Raw genomic sequence first — 16376 nt, 5'->3', positions numbered from 1 at the left:
ATAATTTTGTTCGTGAATCTTCAATTGTCTAGACACATAAGCAATCACCTTCGTTCGTTGCATTAATACACAACCGAGACCTTGCTTTGATGCGTCACAATAAATCACAAAATCATCATTCCCTTCAGGCAATGACAATATAGGTGCCGTAGTTAGCTTTTTCTTCAATAACTGAAACGCTTTCTCTTGTTCATCATTCCATTCAAATTTCTTCCCTTTATGCGTTAATGCAGTCAAGGGTTTTGCTATTCTGGAAAAGTCTTGGATGAACCTTCTGTAGTAACCAGCTAGTCCTAAAAACTGGCATATGTGTTTCGGAGTTTTCGGGGTTTCCCACTTTTCAACAGTTTCTATCTTTGCCGGATCCACCTTAATACCTTCTTTGTTCACTATGTGACCGAGGAATTGAACTTCTTCCAACAAAATCCACACTTTGAAAACTTAGCGTACAATTCTTCCTTCCTCAATACTTCTAACACCTTTCTCAAATGTTCACCGTTTTCTTGGTCATTCTTTGAGTAAATAAGTATGTCATCAATGAAAACAATGACAAACTTGTCAAGGTATGGTCCACACACTCGGTTCATAAGGTCCATGAACACAGCTGGTGCATTAGTTAAACCAAACGGCATGACCATAAACTCGTAATGACCGTAACGTGTTCTGAAAGCAGTCTTTGGAATATCATCTTCTTTCACCCGCATTTGATGATACCCGGAACGTAAGTCAATCTTTGAATAAACAGACGAGCCTTGTAGTTGATCAAATAAGTCGTCGATTCTCGGTAGTGGGTAGCGGTTCTTGATGGTAAGTTTGTTCAACTCTCGGTAGTCGATACACAACCTGAATGTACCATCTTTCTTCTTGACAAACAAAACAGGAGCTCCCCACGGTGATGTGCTTGGTCGAATGAAACCACGCTCTAAAAGTTCTTGTAATTAGCTTTGCAGTTCTTTTATCTCGCTGGGTGCGAGTCTGTAAGGAGCACGAGCTATTGGTTCAGCTCCTGGTACAAGATCTATTTGAAATTCAACGGATCGATGTGGGGGTAATCCCGGTAATTCTTTCAGAAATACATCGGGAAATTCTTTTGCGATGGGAACATCATTGATGCTCTTTTCTTCAGTTTGTACTTTCTCGACGTGTGCTAGAACAGCATAGCAACCTTTTCTTATTAGTTTTTGTGCCTTCAAATTACTAATAAGATGTAGCTTCGTGTTGCCCTTTTCTCCGTACACCATTAAGGGTTTTCCTTTTTCTCGTATAATGCGAATTGCATTTTTGTAACAAACGATCTCTGCTTTCACTTCTTTCAACCAGTCCATACCGATTATCACATCAAAACTCCCTAACTCTACTGGTATCAAATCAATCTTAAATGTTTCGCTAACCAGTTTAATTTCTCGATTCCGACATATATTATCTGCTGAAATTAATTTACCATTTGCTAATTCGAGTAAAAATTTACTATCCAAAGGCGTCAATGGACAACTTAATTTAGCACAAAAATCTCTACTCATATAGCTTCTATCCGCACCCGAATCAAATAAAACGTAAGCAGATTTATTGTCAATAAGAAACGTACCCGTAACAAGCTCCGGGTCTTCCTGTACCTCTGCCGCATTAATATTGAAAACTCTTTCGCGGCCTTGTCCATTCGTGTTCTCCTGGTTAGGGCAATTTCTAATAATGTGGCCTGGTTTTCCACATTTATAACAAACTACATTGGCATAACTTGCTCCGACACTACTAGCTCCACCATTACTCGTTCCGGCACCATTTATTCCTTTCGTTCTGTTAACCCCTGGTCCGTAGACCTCACACTTCGCCGCGCTATGACCATTTCTTTTACACTTGTTGCAAAATTTGGTGCAGAACCCCGAGTGATACTTTTCACACCTTTGGCATAGCTGCTTCTGATTGTTGTTGTTGTTGCGATTGTTATTGTTGTTGGGACGATTGTTGTAGTTGCTGTTGTTGTTGTTGTTGTTGTTGTTGTTGTTGTTGTTGTTGGTGGTGGTGTTGTTGTTGTTGTTGTTGTTGGGCCGTTTGTTGTAGTTGCGATTGATGTTGGGATTGTTGGGATAATTGTTGCGATTATTATTGTAATTGCAATTGTTGTTGTATTGGTGATTCTTATAACCGTTTTCCTCCCACTTTCTTTTGACTTGCTTCACATTGGCCTCTTCAGCCGTCTGTTCTTTAATTCTTTCCTCAATCTGGTTCACTAGTTTGTGAGCCATTCTACATGCTTGTTGTATGGAGGCGAGCTCGTGTGAACTTATATCTTCTTGGATTCTTTCCGGTAATCCTTTCACAAACGCGTCGATCTTTTCTTCCTCATCTTCTAATGCTCCCGAACACAATAGGCACAATTCTATGAATCGTCTTTCGTACGTGGTAATATCAAATCCTTGGGTTCGTAACCCTCTAAGTTCTGTCTTGAGCTTATTGATCTCGGTTCTGGGACGGTACTTCTCGTTCATCAAGTGCTTGAATGCTGACCACGGTAGTGCGTACGCATCATCTTGTCCCACTTGCTCTAGATAGGTATTCCACCATGTTAACGCAGAACCTGTGAAGGTATGCGTAGCGTACTTCACTTTGTCCTCTTCAGTACACTTACTTATGGCAAACACCGATTCGACCTTCTCGGTCCACCGTTTCAATCCGATCGGTCCTTCGGTTCCATCAAATTCCAAAGGTTTGCAGGCAGTGAATTCTTTGTAGGTGCATCCTACACGATTTCCTGTACTGCTAGATCCAAGGTTATTGTTGGTATGTAGCGCAGCCTGTACTGCGGCTATGTTTGAAGCTAGAAAAGTACGGAATTCCTCTTCATCCATATTCACGGTGTGTCGAGTAGTCGGTGTCATTTCCTTCAAATAGTCAAATGGAACAAGTTAATCATACAGAATATTAAGAGTAGTTAATAGTATTTCGTAGCATAATATGAACTCATTTATAAAAGCTTTTTCTTCATATTAGCGTTTTATAAGTTTAAATTCGGGTAGTACCTACCCGTTAAGTTCATACTTAGTAGCTAATATACAATTCAACTACTACAATTCTATATGAAAAACTGATTATAATAATATTTCGCGTTCAAACTTTTACACAATATTTTACAAACTTACAATACCGCTTATTTTACATATAGCATGAAATATAGCACACAATAACTTTGATACAAGATAGTTGTGAAGATAATTCTAGCTAGTACACAAGTCATTCAGCAAAGGCAATAAAGACACGTAATTCATACGTCCAGAAACAAGTCATGCATTCTAGTTTTACTAGGACTACTTTCCATCCTTAGTCTTGTGGAACATAACCGTTATGGCCGTTGATAAGACAGCGTGTTGTAACGTCGTCAAAGGGACGAGGGTTACGTAATGTCCAACAGTCCCGTAACAATCTAAAAACCTCATTTCTTACCCCAATTACCGACTCCGTCACTTGTGGGAACGTTTTGTTTAATAGTTGTAGCCCGATGTTCTTGTTCTCACTTTGGTGAGAAGCGAACATTACTAATCCGTAAGCATAACATGCTTCTTTATATTGCATGTTAGCCGCTTTTTCTAAATCACGAAGTCCAATATTTGGATATATTGAGTCAAAATAATTTCTTAACCCAATGCGTAAAATAGCATTTGGGTTCCCCACAATATATGCGTCAAAGTAAAGACATCGTAACTTATGGATTTCCCAATGTGATATCCCCCATCTTTCGAACGAAAGCCTTTTATAAACCAAGGCATTCTTGGAATGTTCTTCGAATGTCTTACAAACTGATCTCGCCTTAAATAGTTGTGCCGAAGAATTATGACCGACTCTAGACAAGATTTCATCAATCATGTCTCCGGGTAGGTCTCTTAAAATATTGGGTTGTCTATCCATTTTGTGTTTTTATACTGTAAAATAGACAAGAGTTAGATTCATAAAAAAAAATACTTATTAATACAAGCAATTTTTACATATATCTTAAAGCATAAGCACACTATATTACATATATTACACCACACGAATACAACTATCTTATTCCGACTCGCTTGTTTCTTCTTCTTCGATTTTGGTTCGTTTTGCCAAGTTTCTAGGGATATATGATGTTCCCCTAATACGAGCCGTCGTTTTCCACATTGGTTTAGAAAAACCTGGTGGTTTAGAGGTTCCCGGGTCATTGTTACAACTTAAGGACTTGGGGGGTTGACGATACATATAAAGTTCATCGGGGTTGGAATTAGATTTCTCTATTTTTATGCCATTTCCCTTATTATTTTCTTTTGCCTTTTTAAATTCAGTTGGGGTAATTTCTATAACATCACCGGAATTCTCGTCGGAATCCAATTCATCGGAGAATTGGTAATCCTCCCAATATTTTGCTTCCTTGGTGGAAACACCATTGACCATAATTAACCTTGGTCGATTGGTTGAGAATTTTCTTTTACTTAACCGTTTTATTATTTCCCCCACCGGTTCTATTTCTTCATCCGGTTCCGATTCTTCTTCCGGTTCCGATTCTTCTTCCGGTTCTGATTCTTCTTCTGGTTCTTCTTCGGGAACTTGTGAATCAGTCTACGAATCATTCCAATTTACATTTGACTCTTCATTATTATTAGGTGAGTCAATGGGACTTGTTCTAGAGGTAGACATCTATCACATAATATCAAACACGTTAAGAGATTAATATATCACATAATATTCACATGTTAAAAATATATAGTTTCCAACAAAATTTGTTAAGCAATCATTTTTCAAGTAAACACGGTCGAAGTCCAGACTCACTAATGCATCCTAACAAACTCGATAAGACACACTAATGCAAAAATCTGGTTCTCTAAGACCAACGCTCGGATACCAACTGAAATGTCCCGTTCTTATTGATAAAAAACGTTCCATATTAATTGATTTCGTTCCGAGGTTTTGACCTCTATATGAGACATTTTTCAAAGACTGCATTCATTTTTAAAATAAACCATAACCTTTATTTCATAAATAAAGGTTTAAAAAGCTTTACGTAGATTATCAAATAATGATAATCTAAAATATCCTGTTTACACACGACCATTATGTAGTGACCCAAACTTTTCCATGTTTATATAAATTAATTAAGATTGATATTTACATGATTAAATGTTTCCAACATGTTAAGCAATCAAACTTGTTAAGACTTGATTAATTGAAATATGTTTCATATAGACAATTGACCACCCAAGTTGACCGGTGATTCACGAACGTTAAAACTTATAAAAACTATACGATGACATATATATGGTTATATATATAGTTAACATGTTTTTATTATACGTATGTATCTCATTAGGTATTTTAACAATGAGTTATATACATAAAAATGAGACTATTAATTTAAGAAACTCGAAAACGATATATATAACGATTATCGTTATAACAACGTCTTACTAGGTACATATGAATCATATTAAGATATTGATACACTTGGTTAATTATGTTAAATGATAAGTAAATATATTATAAAGTGTATTAACAATGAAATACATATGTAAAAATAAGGCTACTAACTTAATGATTTCGAAACGAGACATATATGTAACGATTATCGTTGTAACGACATTTAACTGTATATACATCATACTAAGATATATTATATATCATAATATCATGATAATATAATAATTTAACATCTCATTTGTTATAATAAACAATGGGTGAACAACATTCAACAAGATCGTTAACCTAAAGGTTTCAAAACAACATTTACATGTAACGACTAACGATGACTTAACGACTCAGTTAAAATGTATATACATGTAGTGTTTTAATATGTATTCATACACTTTTGAAAGACTTCAAGACACTTATCAAAATACTTCTACTTAACAAAAATGCTTACAATTACATCCTCGTTCAGTTTCATCAACAATTCTACTCGTATGCACCCGTATTCATACTCGTACAATACACAGCTTTTAGATGTATGTACTATTGGTATATACACTCCAATGATCAGCTCTTAGCAGCCCATGTGAGTCACCTAACACATGTGGGAACCATCATTTGGCAACTAGCATGAAATATCTCATAAAATTACAAAAATATGAGTAATCATTCATGACTTATTTACATGAAAATAAAATTACATATCCTTTATATCTAATCCATACACCAACGACCAAAAACACCTACAAACACTTTCATTCTTCAATTTTATTCATCTAATTGATCTCTCTCAAGTTCTATCTTCAAGTTCTAAGTGTTCTTCATAAATTTCAAAAGTTCTAGTTTCATAAAATCAAGAATACTTTCAAGTTTGCTAGCTCACTTCCAATCTTGTAAGGTGATCATCCAACCTCAAGAAATCTTTGTTTCTTACAGTAGGTTATCATTCTAATACAAGGTAATAATCATATTCAAACTTTGGTTCAATTTCTATAACTATAACAATCTTATTTCAAGTGATGATCTTACTTGAACTTGTTTTCGTGTCATGATTCTGCTTCAAGAACTTCGAGCCATCCAAGGATCCGTTGAAGCTAGATCTATTTTTTTCTTTTCCAGTAGGTTTATCCAAGGAACTTAAGGTAGTAATGATGTTCTTAACATCATTCGATTCATACATATAAAGCTATCTTATTCGAAGGTTTAAACTTGTAATCACTAGAACATAGTTTAGTTAATTCTAAACTTGTTCGCAAACAAAAGTTAATCCTTCTAACTTGACTTTTAAAATCAACTAAACACATGTTCTATATCTATACGATATGCTAACTTAATGATTTAAAACCTGGAAACACGAAAAACACCGTAAAACCGGATTTACGCCGTCGTAGTAACACCGCGGGCTGTTTTGGGTTAGTTAATTAAAAACTATGATAAACTTTGATTTAAAAGTTGTTATTCTGAGAAAATGATTTTTATTATGAACATGAAACTATATCCAAAAATTATGGTTAAACTCAAAGTGGAAGTATGTTTTCTAAAATGGTCATCTAGACGTCGTTCTTTCGACTGAAATGACTACCTTTACAAAAACGACTTGTAACTTATTTTTCCGACTATAAACCTATACTTTTTCTGTTTAGATTCATAAAATAGAGTTCAATATGAAACCATAGCAATTTGATTCACTCAAAACGGATTTAAAATGAAGAAGTTATGGGTAAAACAAGATTGGATAATTTTTCTCATTTTAGCTACGTGAAAATTGGTAACAAATCTATTCCAACCAAAACTTAATCAACTTGTATTGTATATTATGTAATCTTGAGATACCATAGACACGTATACAATGTTTCGACCTATCATGTCGACACATCTATATATATTTCGGAACAACCATAGACACTCTATATGTGAATGTTGGAGTTAGCTATACAGGGTTGAGGTTGATTCCAAAATATATATAGTTTGAGTTGTGATCAATACTGAGATACGTATACACTGGGTCGTGGATTGATTCAAGATAATATTTATCAATTTATTTCTGTACATCTAACTGTGGACAACTAGTTGTAGGTTACTAACGAGGACAGCTGACTTAATAAACTTAAAACATCAAAATATATTAAAAGTGTTGTAAATATATTTTGAACATACTTTGATATATATGTATATATTGTTATAGGTTCGTGAATCAACCAGTGGCCAAGTCTTACTTCCCGACGAAGTAAAAATCTGTGAAAGTGAGTTATAGTCCCACTTTTAAAATCTAATATTTTTGGGATGAGAATACATGCAGGTTTTATAAATGATTTACAAAATAGACACAAGTACGTGAAACTACATTCTATGGTTGAATTATCGAAATCGAATATGCCCCTTTTTATTAAGTCTGGTAATCTAAAAATTAGGGAACAGACACCCTAATTGACGCGAATCCTAAAGATAGATCTATTGGGCCTAACAAACCCCATCCAAAGTACTGGATGCTTTAGTACTTCGAAATTTATATCATATCCGAAGGGTGTCCCGGAATGATGGGGATATTCTTATATATGCATCTTGTTAATGTCGGTTACCAGGTGTTCACCATATGAATGATTTTTATCTCTATGTATGGGATGTGTATTGAAATATGAAATCTTGTGGTCTATTGTTACGATTTGATATGTATAGGTTAAACCTATAACTCACCAACATTTTTGTTGACGTTTTAAGCATGTTATTCTCAGGTAATTATTAAGAGCTTCCGCTGTCGTATACTTAAATAAGGACGAGATTTGGAGTCCATGCTTGTATGATATTGTGTAAAAACTGCATTCAAGAAACTTATTTTGTTGTAGCATATTTGTATTGTAAACCATTATGTAATGGTCGTGTGTAAACAGGATATTTTAGATTATCATTATTTGATAATCTACGTAAAGCTTTTAAACCTTTATTGATGAAATAAAGATTATGGTTTGTTTTAAAATGAATGCAGTCTTTGAAAAACGTCTCATATAGAGGTCAAAACCTCGCAACGAAATCAATTAATATGGAACGTTTTTAATCAATAAGAACGGGACATTTCAGTTGGTATCCGAGCGTTGGTCTTAGAGAACCAGAATTTTGCATTAGTGTGTCTTATCGAGTTTGTTAGGATGCATTAGTAAGTCTGGACTTCGACCGTGTTTACTTGAAAAATGATTGCTTAACAAATTTTGTTGGAAACTATATATTTTTAACATGTGAATATTATGTGATATATTAATCTCTTAACGCGTTTGATATTATGTGATAGATGTCTACCTCTAGAACAAGTCCCATTGACTCATCTAATTGTTGGGATTTAACAAGTTTCATAATACTTAAAACCTTTTAAGAATCATTCAAAGCGGAAGCATGTAAAATTACCAATTGAAACTTGTATATCTTTAACCATATAAAAGTTAAATCCCAAGAAAAGGATCAAGTTGAGAAATAAGCTTACAAACTACAAGCAAGAATAAGATGTTATACCTATTCCAAGCTAGTTGAAAGTGATGAAGATGATGATGTTGAATGGAGCTTCAAATGGATGAAACCTCAAGAGATTATACCCCAAACTTGTAACCAACACCTTGTACTTTGGTTAGGTTTTGTTGACACTTGAATTTGGCTTCCAAAAACCAAATTATGAAACCCTTTTGTGCACCAAAAGGCCACGGCCAGAACAGCTCTTGGAGAGAGCTTTGTGCAGTTTTTTTTTTGCTTATGTTTTGATGTGTAAATGCATGTGTGTTTGGTCTCCAAGAGAGCCTTGGTTAATATGCACCTAGAATGGAAGTAACATGGTAAAAGACAAGTCAAAAGAGCATGCTTACTCCATACTCCCATGCCACTTCCAATTCTTTTAAATAAAATGGTTTGTTTTATAAAATTAGATTTTATAAAACACATTTTATAAAACTTCCATTTATTATATACATTTTATTATATAAAACCAATTTATATATAAAATGTAACATAAATAAATTAATTATTTAACCTATAAATAATTAAATCCATAATATATAAATTATTCCATAATTTATATAATACACATCAAGTAATATTTAAGAAAACCATTTTTCTTAAAGTTCAAGTGTCGCGTATTTGATCAATGAACCAATCGTTAAAATCAAATACAAATAAGGTGTCGGTAAGTTTGTTATTGGGTATGACCCGACTTGGATCATAACACGTCAGCCACATTAATTTAGTATGTCTCTCGGGCATACGAAATACCTTCAATCTCCCACTTGCACGAGAAACATAAGAAATTAATGCAAGTGATGGATACAGCCTAACACACCGTCCATCACCCCTAATATGTTATGACTTTGTGCCATTCAATAACATCATCCCTTTCGAGTTCCCATCTCGAATATGATTAGGTGAATCTTTCATTATTTCCTTTCGTCCTAGATGTCATGTTAAATCCAAGAGATACAGAGTGATCACTCTCTTATAGATTTAACTTTTCAGGCCTTAGACATCTTACTCTCAACAAATAAGAGGGACAAATTCCATCTTGACTACATACGTCCTAGATATACACTTTGTAATATACCTGAGTTCTTCCTTATGTACTACCATGTTTCAGAATAGCGAAGAAAAGAATCAAGGCACAGTACTAGGTGAATATCCGAACCCAATATGTATCTCAGGTCAGAGGATACAATGATATTCGCCTTTACTCAAGATTACATGTGATCAACCACAAAGGCTCTATACAGTAATTCTTGAGAGCGGGTCTTCCAATATTTGTTTCCCACAAATATCTATGAACCTTGGTTGCAACCTTGCCCCACATTCAACCTATGAATGTATACCAATCCGAGTTCATAATAGTCTAAACCTCACACTTGTTCCCACAAATGTGATCAACTACGGAATTTAGAATAATAGTTTATTCATGGATGAAATATGCTAAATTGGAACATGACTCATAATTAAATTAATACCATAATTATATTAATGAGTTTGAACTAATTCGTTCCGTTACAATACATAAAGTAGATCAATTCCAATCACTAGAATATCGAAGCCCTAACGCACAAACATGTCCCTCATGTTTTGGCCCATGTAAAAGCTTCGTGAGTGGATCCGCAACATTATGATCTGTGTGAACTTTGTGAATACATATCTTTCCCTTTTCAACCTCATCCCTGATGTAGTTAAATCTCCGCTCAATGTGACGAGTCTTTTGATGAGCACGAGGTTCCTTGATTTGAGCAATCGCACCCTCGTTGTCACAAAAGATCTCAAGAGGGTCCTGAATGGAAGGGACCACTCCTAAGTCGTCGATGAATTTCTTCATCCATGCAGCTTCCTGAGCTGCCAGTGAGGCGGCAATGTACTCCGACTCTGTAGTGGATAACGCAACAACCTCCTGTTTCGAACTCTTCCAAGAGACCGCACCACCATTTAACATGAAGACATAACCGGATTGTGATCGAGAGTCATCTCGATCAGTTTGGAAACTCGCGTCCACGTAACCTTTTACGGCGAGTTCCTCCTCACCAGACCCATATATTAGAAACATATCCTTAGTTCTCCTAAGGTATTTCAATATACTTTTAACAGCAATCCAATGACTGTTTCCTGGGTTATTCTGGTATCTACTTGTCAAGCTTAGAGCGCATGACACATCCGGTCTAGTACATATCATCGCATACATGATAGACCCAATGGCAGATGCGTATGGGACTTTCTTCATTCTCTCTTGTTCATCTTTCGTGGTAGGACACTGAGATGAATTGAGAACGGTTCCTCTTTGAATAGGTACCAAACCTTTCTTAGAGTTTTCCATCTTGAACCTTTTCAAGATTTTATCAATGTATGTACTTTGACTTAAACCTATCAATCTCTTGGATCTATTCCTATAGATCCCTATCCCCAATATGTATTGTGCATCTCCAAGATCCTTAATGGAGAAGCAACTCTTTAGCCAAGTTTTGACTCCTTGCATTGTGGTAATATCATTCCCAAATAATAATATATCATCCACATATAGTACAAGGAACATGATAGTGCTCCCACTAGCTTTCTTATATACACAAGCTTCATCACCATTTTTAATGAAGCCAAATTTCTTGGCTTCCTCATTAAAACGATGATTCCACATTCTAGATGCTTGTTTCAATCCGTAGATTGACTTCTTTAACTTGCATACACTTTTAGGATATTTTGGATCAACAAAACCTTCAGGCTGGACCATATAGACATCTTCCATAAGATATCCATTTAGGAAAGCGGTTTTGACATCCATTTGCCATATTTCATAGTCGTAGTGAGCAGCAATGGCAAATAATATCCTAATAGACTTTAGCATTGCCACAGGCGAGAAAGTTTCATCATAATCAACCCCTTGAGTTTGAGTGAAACCTTTTGCAACAAGTCTAGCTTTATATGTATCCAAGTTTCCATGTATGTCGGTTTTCTTCTTGAAAAGCCATTTGCAATCAACTAGCTTGGAGCTAGGAGGTTGCACAACAAGTTCCCAAACTTGGTTTTCATACATGGATTGCATCTCGGCGTTCATGGCTTCCTGCCATTTATCTTTATCGATCCTTGATAAAGCATCTTCGTAGTTTGTCGGTTCATCCAAATCAACCGTATAGCAACCATCTATGAGAAACCCATATCTCTCAGGAGGATTGCTAATCCTACCAGATCTACGAATGCCTTGTGTATTTTGATCATTCATTTGATCACTATCAACATTTTCATGATGAGTGCTAGTGTCAACCAATTGTGTATCATCTACTTGATCTTGAACCTCTTCAAGATCTATCTTCCTTTCACTATTTCCTTCCATTAGGAACTTAGTTTCAAGGAATTCCGCCTTTCGAGCAACAAATACATTCTGCTCGTATGGATCATAGAAATAGTATCCCATATCATCCTTGGGATATCCTATGAAGATACACTTCGTGGATCGAGCATTCAACTTATTAGGGACGTAACGCTTAGGATAAGCTTCACATCCCCATACCTTTAAGTATGATAGAGAAGGAGGTTTTCCAAACCACATCTCATGAGGAGTTCGTTCCACTTTCTTGGTTGGGGCCATATTTAAAATACGAGCCGCGGAGCTTAGACAATACCCCCAAAATGACAGAGGTAACGAGCTTCTTGCCATCATAGATCGAACCATATCCATTAGGGTTCGGTTCCTCCTTTCGGAAACTCCATTAAGTTGGGGTGTTCCGGGTGGAGTAAGTTGTGAGATAATCCCACAACTCCTAAGATGATCTTGGAAGGCATCGCTTAGGTATTCACCTCCTCTATCGGTACGTAGTACCTTAATTGTCTTATTGAGTTGATTTTGTACTTCGTTTTGATATTCTTTGAATGCTTCAAACGTTTCGTCCTTGTGTCTTAATAAGTAGACATATCCGAAACGACTAAAGTCATCAATGAAAGTAACAAAGTATCTTTCACCTTTCCTAGTCATGGGTTTAAAGGGTCCACATACATCCGAATGTATTAATCCCAATAAATCTTTAGCCCTTTCATAGGTCCCTTTGAAAGGTGCTTTAGTCATCTTGCCTTGTAAACAAGATTCACATACTTCAAACGAATCCATTTCATTTGATTTCAAAAGTCCATTCTTTTGAAGTGTATGTATTCGGTTCTTGTTTATGTGACCAAGGCGACAATGCCATAAGTAGGAATCACTCAAATCCCTTTTGAGTTTCTTGGTGCTTGTATGGTACATTGAGCTACTAGATGATGTGTCATCATGAACCAATTCATAAATTCCATTTGAAGGCGAAGCCTTGAAATAGAATACATTATCTTTAGAAACATGAATATCATCATCAATAAAATTAACAACGTAACCACATTGTTTTAAGCGAGAAATAGAAATAATGTTTCTACACAAATCCGGAGCATACAAAACATTTTCTAAAATAAGTTCCAATCCGCTTGGAAGCTTCAAAATAAAATCTCCTTGAGCCTTAACATGCACCTTTGCACCATTGCCCATATAGAGACTTGATGTTCCCGCCTTATGATCACTTCTTTTGAACCCCTGCAAAGAATTGCAAATATGAGTTCCACATCCAGTGTCTAATACCCATGTATTAGAAGAAGTAATACTTAGCTCTATATATACCATATATATATTACCTGAGGTTTGCCCTGCATCCCTCTTGTCCTTCAACTCCTTAAGGTAGACCGGACAGTTTCGTTTCCAATGACCCATCTCACCGCAACCGAAACATGGGTCTTCCTTGGGGTTTGCCTTCTCGGCTACCTTTTGCTTCTTAGCCTTGTTGATGGTTGGGGTAACCATCTTCCCTTTCCCTTTGCCTTGATAGGCGGGTCCTTTTCTCTTAGCCACCTTTGGCTTAGAGGTCTTACTTTTGGACCCACCTTGATCGATTGCTAACACGGGTAAAGCCCTTTTACCCATGCTAGTTTCCGCCGTTCTAAGCATACCGTGAAGCTCACCTATGCTCTTATCCATCCCATTCATATTGTAATTAATTACAAATTGATCAAACCTTTTTGATAGGGAATTAAGGATAAGATCGGTGGCTAACTCATTTGATATGTTTAGGTTAAGACGGTTAGCACGATCAATAAGGCTCTTCATTTTGAGGACATAAGAGGAGACGGATTGGGTGTCATCCATACGACATGCATGTAGCGCTCGAACCGTTTCGAAGCGCTCGACACGTGCTTGTTGAAGGAACATCTCCTTCAATTGCGTAATCATGTCATATGCACTATGATGTTCGAAATCCTTTTGGAGTTCGGGTATCATAGTCCCAAGCATTAGACAAGCGACTTGCACCGAGTCGGCGCAATACTTGTCATAATAAGCCATGCCCTCTATATCTTCCTCATCCGGTTGGTCGGGAATAGGGTCCTCCAACACATACGCTTTGTCCTCAAGTTTGAGGACAATCCTAAGATTACGGAACCAATCCATAAAGTTCGTATGGTTGAGTTTGTCTTTCTCGAGGAGAGACCTTAATGATAGGTTGTTTAGGTTAAGTGGTGCATTTTGCATGTTGTTGTTATTTGCGGCCATCTACAAAATTTAACAAAGTCCTTTTAAGTATCGATTTTAAATTTAATGAACAATACCCTTTTATTTTTAATTGTTTTATTAAATCTTAGAATCCAACGGTAAATCAAATTTCGGTTAGGTGACCTTTATCCCGTTATTTGATTTAGCTAGGTAGTCATTTATGTGACAATTGCAATCCTTTTGCAACTTCTAAGTTATGGGATCATGCAATCCTTTTGCATGGCATATTTATCCCATCAACGCCTATTTGTTCATCATGCTTCGGTGGCCCTAAGTTCATGATTCCCAAATCAAGTCGTCCTACTTGTGTAAACATGTAGACTTAACATACAAGTGGTTAGGTGACCTTTATCCCACATGTATGCGAAGTGTACCTTATTCATATTAGTTCGCTCATGACGGTTAGGTGACCTTTATCCCATCAAGAGTTTCCTAATACGTCTAAGTGTTTCCACAAAAGGATGGCGTTTAACTTGTTTACCTTGTTTTAGTTAAGGGATTTTAAGTTTTCATAAATTCTAGTTTAAGAAAACATTTGCCATACACCAACATGCATTTGGTGTATAGTTCATTATGAAAAGCCAATTTCATGTCTATAAACCATTTTATATATATGATCCTAATCATGATCTTAATAACCGTTTATTAATGTCCTTTTAGCCATTTTTAATTTAACCATTTAAATTGACGTTTTGCATGTCGTTAATTAATGTATAATTTAACCAATTAAATTGCCATTTTGCTTGTTGTTAACTTGTGTGATTAACTTGTAGCAAACAACCATACAATCCACAATCATACAATAAACAACCATGCATGCAAAACAAATATGTTCACAATCAAGCCATTTTGGTAGACATTTGTTTAGCCGAAAACAAATGCCACCGGATAAGGGGTTATAACACAAAGTAGGAGATTTCAAATCTCCCACTTAACCTTGCATCCAAATGCTTCTTCATGTGTTCTTCAAGTCTTCATCATTCTTCATCATTTTACAAAATATATCCTAATACATTTTGTCTAAAAAATGAAATTACAACCTAATCTATTTTACATACCAAATATAAAATAAATTACATAACCAAATGAATTATTACATGCCAAATGAATAAATATTATTACAAACCAATTGAATAAATATCAATCAACCATGCATGCAACCAAACACAAGGTCAAGGCTTAGATTGTGAACATCATCAACATAAGTGATAGGCAATACAGAATCACAAGTGATTGGAAACACAGAATCACAAGTGATCTGCAACACAGAATCACAAGTGATTGGCAATACAGAATCACAAGTGATCGGCAACACAGAATCACAAGTGATTGGCAGTACAGAATCACAAGTGATTGGCAGTACAGAATGCAGAATCACAAGTGATTTTGGCCAAAATGACAACCACCCAAAACCGAAAATTTTACATTCTACTTCATGCATGTTCATAGAATGCAAAATTATAGTGGGTTTATTAACCATCTCGAAGCATATTTCAACAACTTCGGCTCTAGATACCATTGTTGGGATTTAACAAGTTTCATAATACTTAAAACCTTTTAAGAATCATTCAAAGCGGAAGCATGTAAAATTACCAATTGAAACTTGTATATCTTTAACCATATAAAAGTTAAATCCCAAGAAAAGGATCAAGTTGAGAAATAAGCTTACAAACTACAAGCAAGAATAAGATGTTATACCTATTCCAAGCTAGTTGAAAGTGATGAAGATGATGATGTTGAATGGAGCTTCAAATGGATGAAACCTCAAGAGATTATACCCCAAACTTGTAACCAACACCTTGTACTTTGGTTAGGTTTTGTTGACACTTGAATTTGGCTTCCAAAAACCAAATTATGAAACCCTTTTGTGCACCAAAAGGCCACGGCCAGAACAGCTCTTGGAGAG

This window comes from Rutidosis leptorrhynchoides, chromosome 6 (genome assembly GCF_046630445.1).
Source record: "Rutidosis leptorrhynchoides isolate AG116_Rl617_1_P2 chromosome 6, CSIRO_AGI_Rlap_v1, whole genome shotgun sequence".
Classification (NCBI taxonomy): Eukaryota; Viridiplantae; Streptophyta; class Magnoliopsida; order Asterales; family Asteraceae; genus Rutidosis; species Rutidosis leptorrhynchoides.
Note: the sequence above shows the minus strand (reverse complement) of the source record.